This window comes from Petaurus breviceps, unplaced genomic scaffold, assembly GCF_028583685.1.
Source record: "Petaurus breviceps papuanus isolate PSGF00001 unplaced genomic scaffold, PetGlider_PUasm1.0 140, whole genome shotgun sequence".
Lineage (NCBI taxonomy): Eukaryota > Metazoa > Chordata > Mammalia > Diprotodontia > Petauridae > Petaurus > Petaurus breviceps.
The window spans coordinates 27,924,325-27,941,907 of NW_027185698.1; positions in this window are offsets into that span (position 1 = coordinate 27,924,325).

Sequence of the window (17,583 nt, forward strand, 5' to 3'; positions counted from 1 at the left end):
TCCATCCATCCATCCATCCATCCATCCATCCATCCATCCATCCATCCATCCATCCATCCATCCATCTATCCATCTGTCTAATTTATCTGTCTGTCTAGGAGGAAGAGAGGTTATTCCAAGTACAGTAGAACCTCAGTTTACAAATTTAATTTGTTCCAAGATTCTGTTCATCATGTGATTTGTTCATATTGCAAACCAAATTTTCCCACAGGAAAAAATATGAAGTCAGATGATCAGTACCACATCCCCCAAAATATTCATATAAAAATAATAATAATTTTTTTTGGGGGTGCTTTTTGGAGGGCAATTGGGGTTAAGTAACTTGCCCAAGGTTACATGGCTAGTGTTTTTGTGTGGGTGTTAAGTGTCTGAGGCCAGAACCGAACTCAGGTCATCCTGACTCCGGGGCCGACACTCTACTCACTGTGCCACCTAGCCGCCCCAAAAATAATTATTATTTTAAGTAAGTTTTTTTGTCCCAAATTCCCCTAAAATATAATAGCAATGATTAGTACACAATATAAACCAAAATTAAAACAAATTAACCTGCACTTTACCTTTGAGAAGAGTTGTGGCTGGTGTGAGGGAGATGAGAGGGAGGAGAAGGAAGAAGGGTAATTGCTTGGGAGGAGAGTTTCCTTCCACGAGAATGTTGGGGATTTCAACCCCAGGAGTGTTTCCTCTTATGTTACTTTCACTAAAAGTAAGACTGACACTACTGCCTTCACTTATTTTTTGTTCTTTAGAATCACTTTCATGTTTTGACTCACTGATTTTTTTTCTTTACATTCTCTTCTGACTAGAAATCTGCCTAAGGATACTTGTTTTTTCAGAATGTCACGTAAATGGGACATTGCATTATCATTAAAAATATTTTGGTTCTCATTGCTACATCCTTATTTGGTTGATGTTTTTCAACAAAATTTTGTACTTTTTTTCCACATCTGAAACCTCCCTAATCTCACTTGACATGAGGGATTCTTGTGACCTCTCAACCTCCTCCCCAGATGAGATCTCCTCTGTAACCTCTCACTGTTACTCCTCATGCAGATTCATCATCAGCTCCCGCCTATGTTTCTCCATTGTTACAAACAGTGTTGCAGAGCACAAGCACTACTGTACAATTTTATGTAAAGTATACTATGCAAACACACATGAACACACTTGTAATGGTACTGTTAAGAGTGAACAATGCTGCCTTCACGAAGGGTCAACGCTAAGTGAGACCAGTCAGGCAGTATACCAACCTAAGTTTCCTTTGTCTGACATACTAAAGCAGAAAAACAAAAACAAAATCCCATTGCCCTAGTTAAGCGTCATCCCTTTATGAGCTGTTCAAGTCCAAACATCATGTTTGTACTGCAAATTTTTGTTTGTCCTGAAAGACAAATTTTGCGAAAAATTTTTCCTTTTCCAACAAAGCATATGTAAACCAGGTTACTCTTAAAACGAGGTTCTACTGTATAGGGAAGAGAGTGAAGAAAGTCATAGAAATGTCAAATAGATAGTCAAATCTAACCCTGAGCTTTTGTGGTAAGAGAATACTATATTACTCTGTAGTAAGAGACCAGAAACTCCAATAGCATCATAAGGATCTGTACGGGATCAGAGCAAATACTGACTTTTGAAGGTCCCAAGAGGGCTAAAGTAGAAAAGGCAATGCAACCTGTCCAAAAGTTCTTGTACCCATGGAACCCTGTTGGTGGGCAGTATACCTGCACCCTTTCATTCTACCCCAGCCCACCCTATCGCAGCAATTTCAGCAAGTACAGGCAGTTTTCCCAAAATTTGACATATGCTCCCCCCAAATCACTGTGATATTCAAAATCAGATAAAAAACCACAGAGCTTATGGAGAAAATGGGGTCAATGACATAAGCTTTATCAATGGGGGCAGCTAGGTGGTACAGTGGATAGAGTACCAGTCCTGGAGTCAGGAAGACCAGAGTTCAAATCCAACCTCAGACACTTACTAGCTGTATGATCCTAGGCAAAGCACTTAACTCTGATTGCCTCAAAAAAACAAAAACAAAAAACTTTATCAATGATTCATAAAAAAGATAGGCACCTAACAAAAATTATGCAAGTTTCATACATGCAAAATGGTTAAGAAATATATAAATATTTCTTATATATAAATAGTAAATAGTGACTAAGATGATGGTCTAGGTCTGTTGCTCAGCCTGAGCCCAAGGGCTACACAAGTAAGTTAGGCAGTGCCTCCAGCTCAACTCTGGGCCTCAAGCTGAAGGCTATGGGGGAGGAGGGTGGGTGTGATCTCACCTCCTTCTACACCAGAAGATATCCAATAAATATGGTACTTTACCTTGAGAAAGATCTGAAGTTTGCTTGGGGAAGTGGGTGTCCCACAAGGTTGAAACTTCAAAGTAGTGCAATTTTCTTCATTCTCAGTTTCTCATGGAAGAAATAGTATATCGCCAAACTTGAAATTTGAATAGTGCTCAAAATGTTTCCTAATATATCAGGGGCACTGGAACAAATTCCCATTTTCAAAACACAAGTTGTAGTAGAGGTGACTGTATTTATTAAGGTTCCAGTATGTACAGGATCATTCGAAATATCCCTAGGAGATGGAGTAGATACAAAGCTAAGATGAGATAAAATCTTTTAAAGATGGAGCTCACATTGTAGGAGGGGAGAAGAAATAGAGATGTAGGTACATATAATCATAAATTAGAGTGAGAAAGTATCCAGGAGAAGTCTAGACAATGAGAATTCTAAGAAGGAAGGGGTCGCCTGGGGGTGGGAATCAAGCAAGCCTTCATGGAGCAGATTTTGGTTGCCCTTGAGCTACAAAGGAGTTTAATAGGTGTGAGTTCATAGAACAGTAAAAATAACACTCAATTTGGAGTCAGAAAACCTGGATTTGAATGCTTTTAATTTTATTGATCTATTTTGCTTTTTATATCATCTTAACTTTCCAATATATATCTCCCTCCTTTCCCAGTCTTTTTTTTTTTGCTTTTTTGAGGGCAATTGGGGTTAAGTGACTTGCCCAAGGTCACACAGCTAGTTTTTGTGTTAAGTGTCTGAGTCTGGATTTGAACTCAGGTCCTCCTGACTTCAGGGCCGGCGCTCTATTCACTGCGCCACCCAGCCACCCCTCTTTCCCAGTCTTATAACAAAGAATAAAAAGAAAAGGAAGGAGAGGGAAAAGTTCATCAGAATTAGCTATGCATTAATCAAGGCCAGCAGTAAATGCAATGTCCTGCACCCAGAATCACCTACCACAAAGGAAAGAGAGGTGCATTCTCAGATCTTTTTTTCCGGGTTGAGCTTGGTCATTAGAATTACATAGCACTTGGTTTTGATTGGTTGCTTTTTGTTCCTTCTATTTGCATTGTTATAGTTTGGTCCTGCATTGTGAGTCTGCTACTTACAACTTGTGTAACCTTGGGCAAGTCACTTTCCCCCTGTCTTGTCCCCCAGCCTCAGTTTGCTCAACTGTAAAAAAAGAATATTGGACCGGATGATTTCTAAAGTACCTTTCAGTGTTAAATCCTTATGCTTCTAATTGTTTCCTCCCCCTGCCCCCACCCCCTGCCAGTTTCTTTTCATGATTCTTGAGTTTTGCTCCAAACTATAATCATTCTTCAGCAGGCTTACTGATCTGTTTACTTTTGGAAAAAGAATATGGGCTTCCTGTTTCCAAGGGGAAAGCTTAAGACTGTAAACCAGGCTCCCAAAGCTTGGATAGCAAACAAACATTACGAAACATTTGGATGTATTAAGAGTAAGTACATCAGAAACATATGGATTAAATTTCCTTTAAAACACACACAGGCTTAAAAATTAATGGGAAAAATACTTGGCAGGGGGTGTTTTGGTTTTTCCAAAACCCAAATGTTTTCACACGCACACACACATACACACATCTAGCTCACACAGAAACATAAAATAGCCCAAGATGTTTAGCCAGCTGGATGTATGACTGGACTTACCTTCTCTGTCAGGATAGCTGCTGGTCCACATATCACCACTCCCCATGATTTTCCCATTTAGAGTCAAGGGATCTGGTTAGTGGGGGTTCACTCTAGGCATCTGGAATTTCCAAGGAAGAGGCCAAACACAAGCCTGAAGTATAAGAAAGGGTGTGTCTAGTGGACTGTATTTCCCTGAGTGGGGTCAAGGAATCTTGAAGGGTTGGTACTTAAGAGGCAGATCCCACTGTTCAAGGTAGGCAAGAAGGTGTGTGGATGGTTTCCTTAGTCTCTTTCTATGCTCCTAAGACAAACAAGGGTAGTTCTCAGAGAGGTATTGTAGTGCACTAGGAAATTACAAAGATTTAGCACTGGAAGACAGGTTCAAGTTCTGGCTTTGAATACTTTCTAGTTTCATAAACACAAGTTAGTTATTTTACCTCTTAGAGCCTCAGTTTCCTCATCTATGAAATGGGGATAATAACAGTTATACATGCTGCTTTCCTCACATGGATGTTGTCAGTCACATGAGATCATGCCATATAAATGGAATTATTTATCCTTATCATCATTTCTATTCTGTGCCATCACCTTCACACATATAGAATTTTTTTTATCCTTTTTATGTTTATTAATCTCATTGTTCCAGACAGAATGTACACTCATTGAGGTCAAAGATTACGATTTCCTGTATTTCTCTGCACTTGCTCACCTATGGATATAGGAAAGCAGGAACTTTGCCAATAACCCAAGGAAGGCATCAGACTATTTCTAACTCTGAGGTCCCATATACAAAACTGTGGATAAAAATCAGGAAAGGGAGAGCCAATGGACTGCTGTTTGTATAGTTCCACTCTACTACTGGGGCTGAGCTGATTGGGAAAAAGCAGGGGGCAGTGGTAAGTAGTGATTGATAGTGATTAGTGACAGTCACCTAGGCTAGAGCTCTATGAGCTATATTGGAAGTCTAGTGTTTCTGGGTGAATTTCCTTCTGTGTGTATGTGATCTGTCCTCTTGTCTGAAGAAGACTCATGTTGGGCTATATGGTAAGCAAATTGACGAGTCATTTGTCACCAGGTCAGTGAAAGTTATGTCCCTGATCCTTTCTGAACACTTCCTTGTTCTCTCCAATTGTGGTTGTATCAGAAGTCAATGACATTTGGTAATACCTACTCTGTTGTAAGGCAGATGGAAACAATAGCTCACATGTGCTTACAATTTTAAGGTTACAAAGTACTCTCAGGCTTACTTAGGAGGAGAGCACAAAGCATTTACTCAATGTGTACTAAAGGCAGGCATATCTAAAGGGGGAACTCATTGTGTTTCTCATGACACTCTTCTCTTGGCACATGGAGAAAGGAGAAAGGAGGAAGATGGTGATTATGGGGGTTGTGCCCCAAAGACAGGAAGAAATGCCAGCAAAGCATGGAGATGATCGTGACTGAAGGAAATAATACCGGAGACCAGCAAAGCCAAGGATTTTGTGGAGATGATAAACAAGAGAGTGGGCAGTTATTATTAATGGTAGCCATACTTGAGTACCAACTTCAGACCTGTCCATGCTAGCAGCCTGAGTCCATCTCTACACAAGAGCAGATTGTTTCCAAAATATTTTGAAGGAAAAGAGAGAAATATTTCCATAACCTTAGTAATTTTTTTTCCTGGTCCAGATTAAATATTTTACTATTTCAATTCTGCCTTTTTCTCAGTTCTATTAGCATGTTGGCACCTGAATATTTAGTTCTGAGCAAATTTAGAGATTCCCTTTTGCCAAAGTGGTGTGTGTATGTGTGTTACAATAAACTAAATGCGTTAATTTATATGTCTAAAGAATAGACCTATGATTTTACTGGTATCTGGAACACCCAGATGAAGAAATTCCCTATCAATGTTGGTTGGCACCTTCTCTGTAGCTTAGTCTTAGTCTTTCCTGGAGCCCACAGAAATGAAGTGATTTTTTCAGGAAGTTAAATTACATTCATATAAAATACCCTCATATCGGAACTCTTTATCTGTGTGAATCCCAGTGATAAGAAGTACCCAGGTTATGAAGTCAACTACTTTGACCCAGTAAGATAAATAGTGAAAGTATTATTATCCTCACTTTGGAGATGAAGAAACTGAGTCTCAGAGAGATCAACTATTTGCCAAAGGGTCACACAGCTAGAAAATATAGGTGCAAGCAACTGAAGCCATGTCCTCTCATCCCCAATTCAGGGTTCTTTGTACTCGACTACAAATTTACATCCATTACATTTTCCAGAAGCCTGGGAGTGTTCAACATTCCCTGCATTACTGAGTTGGAAGAGATCTCTTTCAGAAGTCTCTTAGCACTGTGCTTGAACCCCTACTATGCACTGATCACATTCATTTTTTCTTTTTTTTTTTTGCTTTTTGGAGGGCAAGTGGGGTTAAGTGACTTGCCCAAGGTTGCATGGCTAGTTTTGGTGTTAAGTGTCTGAGGTCAGATTTGAACTCAGGTCTTCCTGACCCCAGGGCTGGTGCTCTATTCACTGCACCACCTAGCTGCCTCTAAATTTTTTTTTTGCTTTTTGGAGGGGAGAACGCAGGGCAATTGGGATTAAGCGACTTGCCCAAGGTCACACAACTAGTTAAAGTGTCTGTGATCATATTTGAACTCAGGTCCTCCTGACTCCAGGGCTGGTGCTCTATTCACTGCACCACCTAGCTTCCCCTACATTCATTGTTTTTTAAAAAAAGTCTTTCTTAATGTGCCTGTGATTTTATTGGTATAAGGTACTTCCAGTGAAGAAATTCCCTCTATAAAAGTAGGTTAACTTTGGTCTACTAGATAACTTGTAGTCTTAAGGCATTGCCTGGAGGCACTGAGTGATTACATGCCTAGGGTCAAAGAGTCAGCACCTGTCAAAAACCAGATGTCTGTGTCAGAGGCCACACTTGCACCCAGGTTTTCTTGACTCCAAGGTCCCTGTTCACAACACTAAGCAGCTTCTCCACATCCGAACTTGCACTAGGGTTATTTGTTTCTCTGCTTCTAGGTGGTAATCTCCTTATGGGCAGGGACTTGTTCTTACTCATTTTCATATCTGTCTCAGTCTAAACACAAGCCTTTGAACATACCAGAGTAATTGTTCAATCAATACTTGTTGAAATGAAAATAAAAGGAGGAGATGGATTGAACAAAACTGAAGCAATGAAATACTGAAATTTAGGAGCTAATCTGTTTTGAAGAGGAAGCTAATGCATGATAGACTCTGTTCCAAAAATAGCAGTAACCAAAAAAAAAAGTAGGGTAATGCTAAAGAAGAATTAGCTAGGGGCAAGTCTTCTCCCTTACCACACCCCCCCTCCCCAAACTGAAGGGAAAGGAGGGGAGGGAATCAAGCTTAGGGAAAGAGCTCTTTCCTTTTTAGGGCTTGGAGTCAGGAAGATATCCTGTCTCTGACACAATTGTATAACACTGGGCAAGTCACTCAGCCTCTGTTTCCTCATCTGTAAAATGATCTCATTTAAAAATTGAGGCAGTTTATTGGCAAAGTGGATAGAGCACTGGAGTCAGGAAGGCCTAAATTCTAAGCCAACCTCAGGTACTTACTAGCAGAGTAATCCTGGGCAAGTGATTTAACCCAGTCTTCCCGGTCTGCAAAAAGAAGATAATGACAGCATCTGCCTCCCAGGGTTGCTGTGAGGATAAAGTGTTGAGCACTTTGCAAACCTTAAAGTGCTATCAATATAAATGCTAACTATTATTTAAATAAGGGGGTCAGATTGGATGGCCTCGGAGGTCTCTTCCAGCTATGATCCTTTGGTTCTGCCTTGCCCACATTTCCACTCTCAGAGGCCAGTTTATTCTGACACATTGTACAGAGGCTCTCAGCTCGTTTGGCATTCCCTGAATTAATACTTCTACATTGCTGGCAAGTTAATCCTTTCCCTAAGCGGATTTTCAGAGATCCTTTGCCAGATCTGATAGGAGGATTTAACCTTTAGATTTTCCCACTTCGAACTCACTCACTAGAATCCAAATAAAGAATTAAAAAACTTGAAAGGGACTTTCCATTATCAAAACAATCCTGTTTAATTTTCTGACCTTTTCTCTGGCTCCTTTCCCCCACTCGCCCTCACCCCCCTTTAATATATGGGAACCAAACCTGCCTGAGAATTCTCAGGGGCCTGGAGGAGAGGAGATGGGAAGCTCAGGTTAATTTTCCAAATTAAGTTTGAGCACTGCCCTGATTTGCCAACTGGCATTCTGAGTCCTGGACCTTTGGAAAACACCTGTGCGTGGGTGCTCTGCTACAGCTGGAGGAAGGTTTCTTGGTTTTGGGATCACATTCCAGGCAGTCACGGCAGGCCCACATGTGCCCACGCCATTTTCCCTTCCTGTTCCATTCATCCTGTGAACTCAGTAATCAGATGCCACATGGCAACTTGGAGTGGTGTGGCCTGCCAAACTCTACCTGAATCATCCATAACATCTCTCACGGGTGGCCATTGAGCCTCAAATTAAACACTTCTAATAATAGGGATTCATAGGATTTTCAGTTGGAAGGGCCTTTAGCTATTGATCCAACTCCTTCATTTTAACAATAAAGAAACTGAGGCACAGAGCAGTTAAGGAGCTTGCCTAACATCACACAGCTAGTAAATAGGAAGAATTCAAACATGTCATCTGACTCCCAATATAGTGACCTATTAACTACACTCTGTTGCCTTTCTAACTGGGAGCTCCCGACTCCCTGAGGAGATTTATTTTATTGTTGCACTGCTCTAATTATTCTCATATTAGGCTAGAAGGACAATCTTAGTGTGGAGTATAAAATTCTTATGTTGAGCTGAAATTTGTTTCCCTGTAACCTCATCTCCTTCTCCCCATTACTCTCTGGGGACTCAAGCAGAATAGACCTTCTACATAAAAGCTGTTCAAATATTTGAAGACAGTTATCATGTTTTTCCCTTTTCTTATCTAATCCAGTCTAAATAGCTATGGTACTTTCATTATGGCACCAAGCTCTTCATTGCCCAATGGGTACTCTGCCCCTTTCTTATTTTTTTTTATTATTTTTATGGTCTAATTCAATTTTGATCCCTTTTTGGTGCTGGCATAGGGGTATAAAAACATAGGTTCCTAACCAGTATTTAAAATAAATTAACCTGTGCCACAGTTTATATATGACGTGAAACCTGACCTTAAATGTATGGACTATGTGGCAACATGTAGAATGATAACTATAACAATTTATATTTACGTAGTATATTACTTGAATATATGTATTATATTATTGAATATATTATTAAATTTGATCCTCACAATAAATCAGTGAGGTTGTGCACTTAGCATTCCCATTTTATAGACTTGAGAATGGTCTCAGAGATGTTATTAGTCTCAGTTTAAACATCCAAGATGCCTGTAACAGCAACAGTTCACATTTTCCTAACGCTCCTTTAGTGCTAGTTCCCTTTTAGTACTAAATTTTGGGTCTTCTAACTCCTGAGTCCACTATTCTTTCTGCAACAACAGCTTGGATGGCTTCTGAAAGCAGAATGGAGAAATTTCTGGTCTTGGCTTTATTGTGTGACATTGAACAAACTGCTGTTCTTTTCTGGGTTTCAAGTTAATCATCTGTAAATTAGAAAAAATGATCTTTAAAGTTTCTTTTAGCTCAGAAATGCCACAATTTTGTGGTTCTCTGAGTTTAGCACATGGAATAAGTTGCTTACCTCCCAATAACACCTGGGTAGTCCTGAACCATGGATCCCTTTAAGACTCAGCCACCTTCTTCTAGAGGCCTGTCTTGGTGTCCCTAGCCACTTAAACCTTTCCTTCTAAGGTTACTTTCTGTCTACATGTATCTTGAATATATCTATTTATTTATATGTTGCCTCCTTTCCTTAGAATATAAGCTCCTTCGGATCAGGAGCCACTAATGACTTTCTTTATGTATTTAGCACTTGGTAAGGTGTCTGGTTATATATAGCAGATACCTATAAAATGTTTGTTGATTAATTGACTAAACATTTCCTTATTCCCCATTCTGAATGAACTCCTGGAAAAATTTCAATTTTTAGATGACTCAATTTCCAGTTTGGGGAATTGGGGAAGACTTCATGAAAGTATTGGTATCTGAACTGACTTTTGAAAGAAGAGAAAAATTCCCATTGAAATGGAGGAGGATAGAGGGATTATGTTCCAGGCATGGAGAACGGCCTGTGTCAATAAAACACATGGATGTGGGAGAGGGCCTGAAGAGATTGGAAAACGATTAAGTAACTCAGTTTCCTTGGAAAATGAAATTAAGTTGGAAACAAGAAAACATGGGAAAAAATACACAGAAGAAGAGATTAGGAGGCGACATTGGAAGCAAAGAGAAGGTTTTACTATTTTGCTGAGGTTATTAGATCTTCCTGTTATAAATATTTTTAGTTTGTGATATTTTTGGCAGAGAGGTGGCACAGTGGATAGAGTGTAGGGACTGGAGTCAGGAAGCCTCTTTTTTCTGAGTTCAAATCAGTTAACCTTGTTTGCCTCAATTTCCTCATCTATAAAATAAGCTGGAGAAGAAAATGACAAACCATTCTAGTATTCTTGTCAAGAAAACCCCAAATATTGTCACAAAGAATTGGACACAACTGAAAAATGACTAAATAACAACAGTTTGTGATTTTTATGGGTGATTATTTTTTATTTTTCTTTCTTTGAACATTTGCTTTTCTTGATAGTTTACTAAATGTAAGAGGGTTATCCTTAGTGGCTGCAAGCTTTGCTCATTTCTTTCCAGTGTTCCTAGTGCTTTGGACTGATACATTTTGTACTTGAAAAGCCCCCTGAGGCCTTCTACATTCAAACCCCTCATTATTTAGACCAAGAAATTAAGACCCAGAAAGGTTAAATGACTGGTGAAGGTCACACAATTAGGGAGTGTCATCCTGAGAGTCAAATCCAGGTTCTCTGATTCCAAATCCAGCACAGTATTGAGTGCTCCTGAAGAGCCGGGTCATTTTCATTGCCTGCTCTATAGAGGTGGGAATGAGGGATGGTTGGAAGGAATGATAGGTATAGCAAATGGAAATGGAAAGAGATGCAAGTGGCTTCCCCTGATTTCCAAACAATCCCACTGTCCACATCCCAACACAAGGAAGAAGAAAATGGAGAGCACCATGACTTATGTGTCAGAGTGAGGTCTGAGGACTTTTGGTTAAGATAGTCATATTATCAAATTTTTGCTTGAGTTTAAGTGACCCTTTAGTGTGCTGGGAAGGCAGAATTATTGGTCTGAGGAAAGCAAATGAGCTAGAAAACTACTGACCAGCCCATTGACTTGCTGGCCCTGGAAGTCAAGCATTTTTTAAGTACCTAATATGTGCCAGGTAATGGATTAAGTACCAGGATACTCATTTTAGGAGTGGTAACATTTCCCATGAGACAGAGACACACACACACACACACACACACACATAGAGAGAGACTGAGAGAGAGATGTTTTGTGGACCATAAGAACACTTTAGTGTGAAGTGTGAGTGCTATCCAGCAGAGAGTTTGGTATGGTAAGGATCCCAAGGACCCAAGGAGGGACAAAACCAGAGAGCAATGAGACACAAAGCCATAATTTGGAAGAGAAAACATGAACCATGTTGTTCACTTGTGAGTCATGGTGATTATGCTGGTCTCAGTGATGGACAGTAGACTCTAGAGTATCTTAGCTCTTTCTTCTCTTGGTGGAGTAACCCTGAGTCCAGAATGAATGTACAGATCTGTGGATGAAGTAAAGACCAAAAGAGGGTAAGTTTTCTTCACTATCGATGACCTTGATCTGAGCCCTTTCCATATACTTTATAGAATTCTATGTTCCAATCTTTGTTAGCCAGAGAAATCATAGGAGAATTGAATGCCCTAGACTAGAATTAGAAATGAAAAAAAAATTCAGATGTCCCCAGAATTCAGTCTCTGTGGGAGAAAAAAAACAATATACCACATAGATAATTTATTACAAAGGTTCCAAGACTGAACCTGATCTGGATGAGTTTAGAGCTTCAGTAATGAGCCATGGGTTACACAAGTTTAGAATTAAGAAAACATTTTTAAGACTGGAAAGGTAGATTAGATCCAGATTGTAGAGAGCCTTAAATGTCAGACTAAGAAAGTTTTATTTTATCCTGAGGACAATAGGGAGACCATTAAAGGTTCCCGTGTTCATGTATAGAAGCCAAGTTGTTAATCATCTATTGTTTAATCAGTCTCTTCTGACCACAACTGTCAGATATTATGGTATTCAATTATAGTAATTAAAAAAATTGTGATTATAGGTAGAGTATTCTAGTCAGCACAGTTGTTCAAGGACATAAGTAAAATACAGGAGATTTTGTGACTTGAAGGGATAGAGTCATTATGGAATAATCTTGGCTGTTGCTAGACATGGCTCAACTCCCTATTAGCCTATGATAGGACACAGTACAGGAGGCCTACTAAAGGGTCACAAATAAGGCATATCCTGGAGGCTTTCCTTTCTGGTGAGGAGGAATCATAGCAGAGAGCAGGAACATTTGTGTGCACCCAGGAACATGTGCCAGGCAACCTAAACTATGGTCATGCTGTTTTACCACATGTAAAGCCTTATCTTATCCCTTCTCCCATTTCATTGCAATGTTCTGTAGAATTGGAGGGGGGTAGTCTTACATGAAACAGTAAAGATGGCGCTGACTTCCCACATAGTTATTATGGCTAAAGCCAGTCTTTGGGTAATTGGAAATGCCAATGCTAGCCCAGCATAAAAAAGCCATACCTATTCCATCATTTCCTCAGAAGTTTTATTGCATTGATTTCTCCATTGTACTAATGTGCTTAGATGTGGGAATTTTCAATGATGTTTAAAAGAATTCCCATTGACCTTTAGAGATTGTAAGAGTATAGGTTTCTCCTTACTCCATGAATCTCCACAAACCTTGGCAGGTAAAAGGCCTATTTCAATTCAAGATAATATTACATAGTGGATAGAGTGCAAGACTTGAAAGACTGACCTGGATGCTAATCATATTTTAGATATTTCCTGGCTGCAGGATTTTGGGAAAGTTAACCTCTCTCTGAATCTCAAGGTGGCACAGTAAATAGAGAACTGGGCCTAGAGTCAGGAAGACCTAAATTCAAATCTAGCCTCAAACTCTTATTTGCTGTGTGATTCTGGGCAAGTCACTTAACCTCTACCTGAGATAATAATAGTACCTATATGCCAGGGTTGTTGTGAGGATCAAGTGAGATAATATTTGTAAAGTACTTAGCATAGTGCTTGGGGCACTAGCAATAATAATAATGACTATTATTATTTACCTCTAAAATGGGACTAAAATGAGATATGTATAAAGTATTTTGCCAAATTTAAAGCACAATGTAAATGTATATTATTGTTATCAAGCATTTATTAAGTGCCTATTATGCACCAGATACTAGGGATACAAAGACATACATGAAGCAGTCTATATCTGAAAGAAACATATTTGACTGGGGAGAAAGATGACCAATGATAAATATGTGGCCTATGTCCAGGTATGGCTTCTATTCTTGCTCTCTTCCCTGGATCATTCATGCTGACTTTCTCTTACACCAGCAGGTTGGTAGTTTTCAGAGATGGACTATAAATTATAGTATCACCACAGGAATACAATTCAGTATTCACTCAGGGTCCTAGGAATAGCCCATGCATTGTGTGTATGTATGTGTGTGTACATGTGTGTGCATGTATGTGGAAGTGTATATTCCTAGAACTCATCACCATAGCTCATGAGCCCCCATCAATGTGGTTACTATCTACATAGAGCAGAAACTATTAACTCTCAAATGCTAAATATTTACATAACAATAAGGCAAAATCAAGAATAGTCACAATATCGTTATTCAATATAAAGCAAATACAGTAATAACTAATACATCACAACCCACACATAAACCTAGATCATATTCTCCCATCAGTGCATGTGTGTGTTAGGGAGAGTAGGCATTCATAGAAACTTAGGAGGGAGGGACATATGTGAGGAAAACTCATATGGTTGCGAATAACTTAGAACTCTAAAATTCAAATTTTGCTGTCCTTGGTCCTTTCAGGAATAACTCACACTTCACAAAGCCACTTCTCTTATGGTTCTCACAGCTCTCCTGATGGGCAAATTTAGACTGATAAACTCATGTCAAGCTCCTTTAACTCATAATTGTATTTTTAAAAAGTGCAAAAAAGTATTACAATATTATAATGATAAACTGTTCCCTTAAGCACTTGAGTTTAGAGAATTGCAAGGGCTTTAGGTTGGTTCTCTGGGTAAAGAAGATAAGACTTCAGAAGCATTGTTTCTTCCAATGATTTATGTTTATACCAAGTCCTTCCTGCCTCTGCTTTTTGATCTCAAACCAAGAGACTGCAATAGTGTGTCACAATCTTATTTGAGATGTTTCACTTCTTTGATGATGCTTAAGGGCAAGAGTTCAATGTGCTAGGGAATTTAGCTCTCATCCAATCAGTAGGCTTCCAGTCTTTCCTTCAATCAGTCTGTGAAGCAATGCCCCTCTTCCAATTAGCAAAAACTTTTCCTTGCCTCTTTTATGTGAGATAATTTACCCTGTTCTACCTTTCCCTTTCCCTTTCTCTCAGCACATCCCTCTCTATCACATCTTAATTTTATTTTTTTAGACATCATCCCTTCATATTCAACTCACGTCTGTGCCCTCTGTCTATATATTCTCCTTCTATTTGCCATAATAATGAGAAAGTTCTTAGGTGTTATAAGTACCATATTCTCATGCAGGAATGTAAACAGTTTAACCTTATTAAGTCTATTATGATTTCCCTTTTCTGTTTACTTTTATATTTCTCTCTTGAGTCTTCTATTTGAAAGTCAAATTTCCTATTCAGCTCTGGTCTTTTCATCAAGAATGCTTGAAAGTCCTCTATTTCATTGAATGTCCATTTTTCCACCTGAAAGATTATACTCCATTTTGCTGGGTGGGTGAGGCAGGAATAGATGCATTAGGGACAACAGCAACAGACAACCCACACACTCATGGCTTTTTTTTTATGACAGTAAGGAAAGGCTGTTTCCTATCTCAAAGTCCACGGTAGTTTATATTTCCCATTCAAACACAGTCAGAGAGGAAAAGACAACCTTGTGCTCCTTTGGGAGTCTTTTGTATACACATCCATGTCCAGCCAATCAAAAAGACACAGAGTAAAAAGACTGGAAACATTCACAGAATACCTACTCATGCTCTGAAGTGGAGAGTAGGGCCCTTTGTTACTCATGCCCAGAAACAAATGGTTCAAACTTCCATATGTATGCTTCCAGTATTGGGATTTCATAGGACAGTATCCCATTACATCCCAAATATATACAAGGTCATCAACTATGAAGCAGTTAAGGGGCACCATATACTTGTATCAGTTTTGATATATTCATCCTTTGGACTCCAGCAAATAGATCTCCATTTGTTGAAGGCTCTACTTTTCTTCAAGTCCATCTCAGGTACTACTTTTTTACATGAAATTTTTTGATCACTCCATGTGAAAGTAATATTTCTCTCCTGAAATATCTCATAGCATTACCTTCACCTCTCCTTTACACTAACTCTCATTTATATCTTAATTTAATTCAACAACCATTTATGGAGCAAATACTAGATGCCAAATACTTTTTAAAGATATGGGGATACATAAAGACAACAATGAAACTGCCTTCAAAGACCTTATGTTCTACTGGGTGAATTCTTCCTGCCCCCATGACTACATATACAAAAGTATATAAAATAATTTCTAATTGTGGGGGAAAGAAAAAGCAAAACTGTACATAGAGGAAGAATGGGAACCACAAGAAAATATTCACCACCAATCTGTTAATGTGACAAATGTTGGTATCCTTAGTATTTAAAAAAAAATTATTTTGCTTTTTTTTGGAGGAGGGAGGGCAGAGCAATTGGGGTTAAGTGACTTGCCAAGGTCACACAGCTAGGAAGTGTTAAGTGTCTGAGGCCAGATTTGAACTCAGGTCCTCCAGGGCCAGGGCTCTATTCACTGAACCATCTAGCCACCCCTTATCCTCAGTATTTTAATCTGTGTGTGTCATTGCTTGAATTAAGTGGGGAGTGGCAACTGGGAAACACTCAGGTTGGAAGAGAAAGATTTTGAAGATGTGGTACTTTTGCCAGTAATTTACTGGTTTCAGACTTAAAAGAAGAAAGTTATTGATTCATTTTTACATCTTGGGGCAGAGAGAGAATATTTATACTGAAATACCTCTGGGCCATGAATTAGTCAAGAGTGGATGGGATAGTACTAAGACCATGCCTCTGCCACTTTTTTCTGGGCTTGATTTGAAGAGAAAATCTTTATCAGAGAAGAGGAACCAAGAAACTGGCTGGAGAGACAGCTGTGTCCTAGGTGAGGCCAGATCTGCCAAAATGTGAGGGTTGAGTGGTTGTCAATACTGACCACCAGCATAGCATTACCATTGCTAGAAGGGTAACAAGCAGTAAGTTATTGGCATTTGTATCATACCCCATTAGACTGTAAGCTCCTTGAAGGCACGAATTGTTACTTATATAATTTTTTCTCATTCTTCAGTGGTTTACTACAGTGTTCTGAACACAATAAGTGCTCAATTATTGTTTGCTGGATGAATGCAAGCTAAACAAAACCAAAACTATTACATTTATACTTTTTCTACCATCTAACAGCTTAGCATATAAATTTATAAGAAAGTACTTTTTAAATGTGGGGCTTAGGAAGTGTTAAGCCCTTCTGAAGAGAATGCTCTATATGGGATAGGAGGAATCTGGGAGCTTCAGGCAGCTAAACTTTGGCTTGTTATTCTGGGTTTCTGCTAAGTTGACATTCATCAGCTCTCATCTGAGTCACCAAGTTGTCAGCTGCTCTGAGAAGTCCTGAAGCCTGTGGAAAAACAACTCCAAACATTGGCACCATCTGTAGAGGAGGCTTCACTCTTAAGATTCTCTATTTGTACTCATTAAGTCATTACCTGATAAAGCCAGTCTTGTTCTTTAATAATCTGCAAAATAGGTTATAAAATGCAAGTTTGTAAATTCATCGCAGGCTGTACTCCAGCTGACTGTTAGAAAGGTTTTAAGATTCTATTCTTATTGTAGCATGACTGTTAAATAGAATGTTTTCTGCTATTAGACAATCTGCCAAAAACTGTCATTTCATCTCATAATATAACAGGAAACTGAATATCATTTATGTGCCTTATTATCCTTTTTTTCAACTACACTCCCAGTCTCCCAGAGCCCTACCTTTGTTTGAAGTACCACAGTATAACAGGTATATGGTTTAATCCACATGAGAACTTTCCTACAAAACTATTTGCTTTATGGTAGAACTAATCACAGGTAAGATCCATTTGGGATCATCATAATTGCTATAATTACTGAAGTACTAAATAAAGCCTCCTTATAAACTTGGATCTAGAGGATGACATTTATTGAATTTCAATTAAATATATCAATTTAATTCAACAAAAATTTATTAAATGCCCATGAACATGTTCATATATGTGGAAGAAGAAGAAGAAGAAGAAGAAGAAGAAGAAGAAGAAGAAGAAGAAGAAGAAGAAGAAGAAGAAGAAGAAGAAGGAGGAGGAGGAGGAGGAGGAGGAGGAGGAGGAGGAG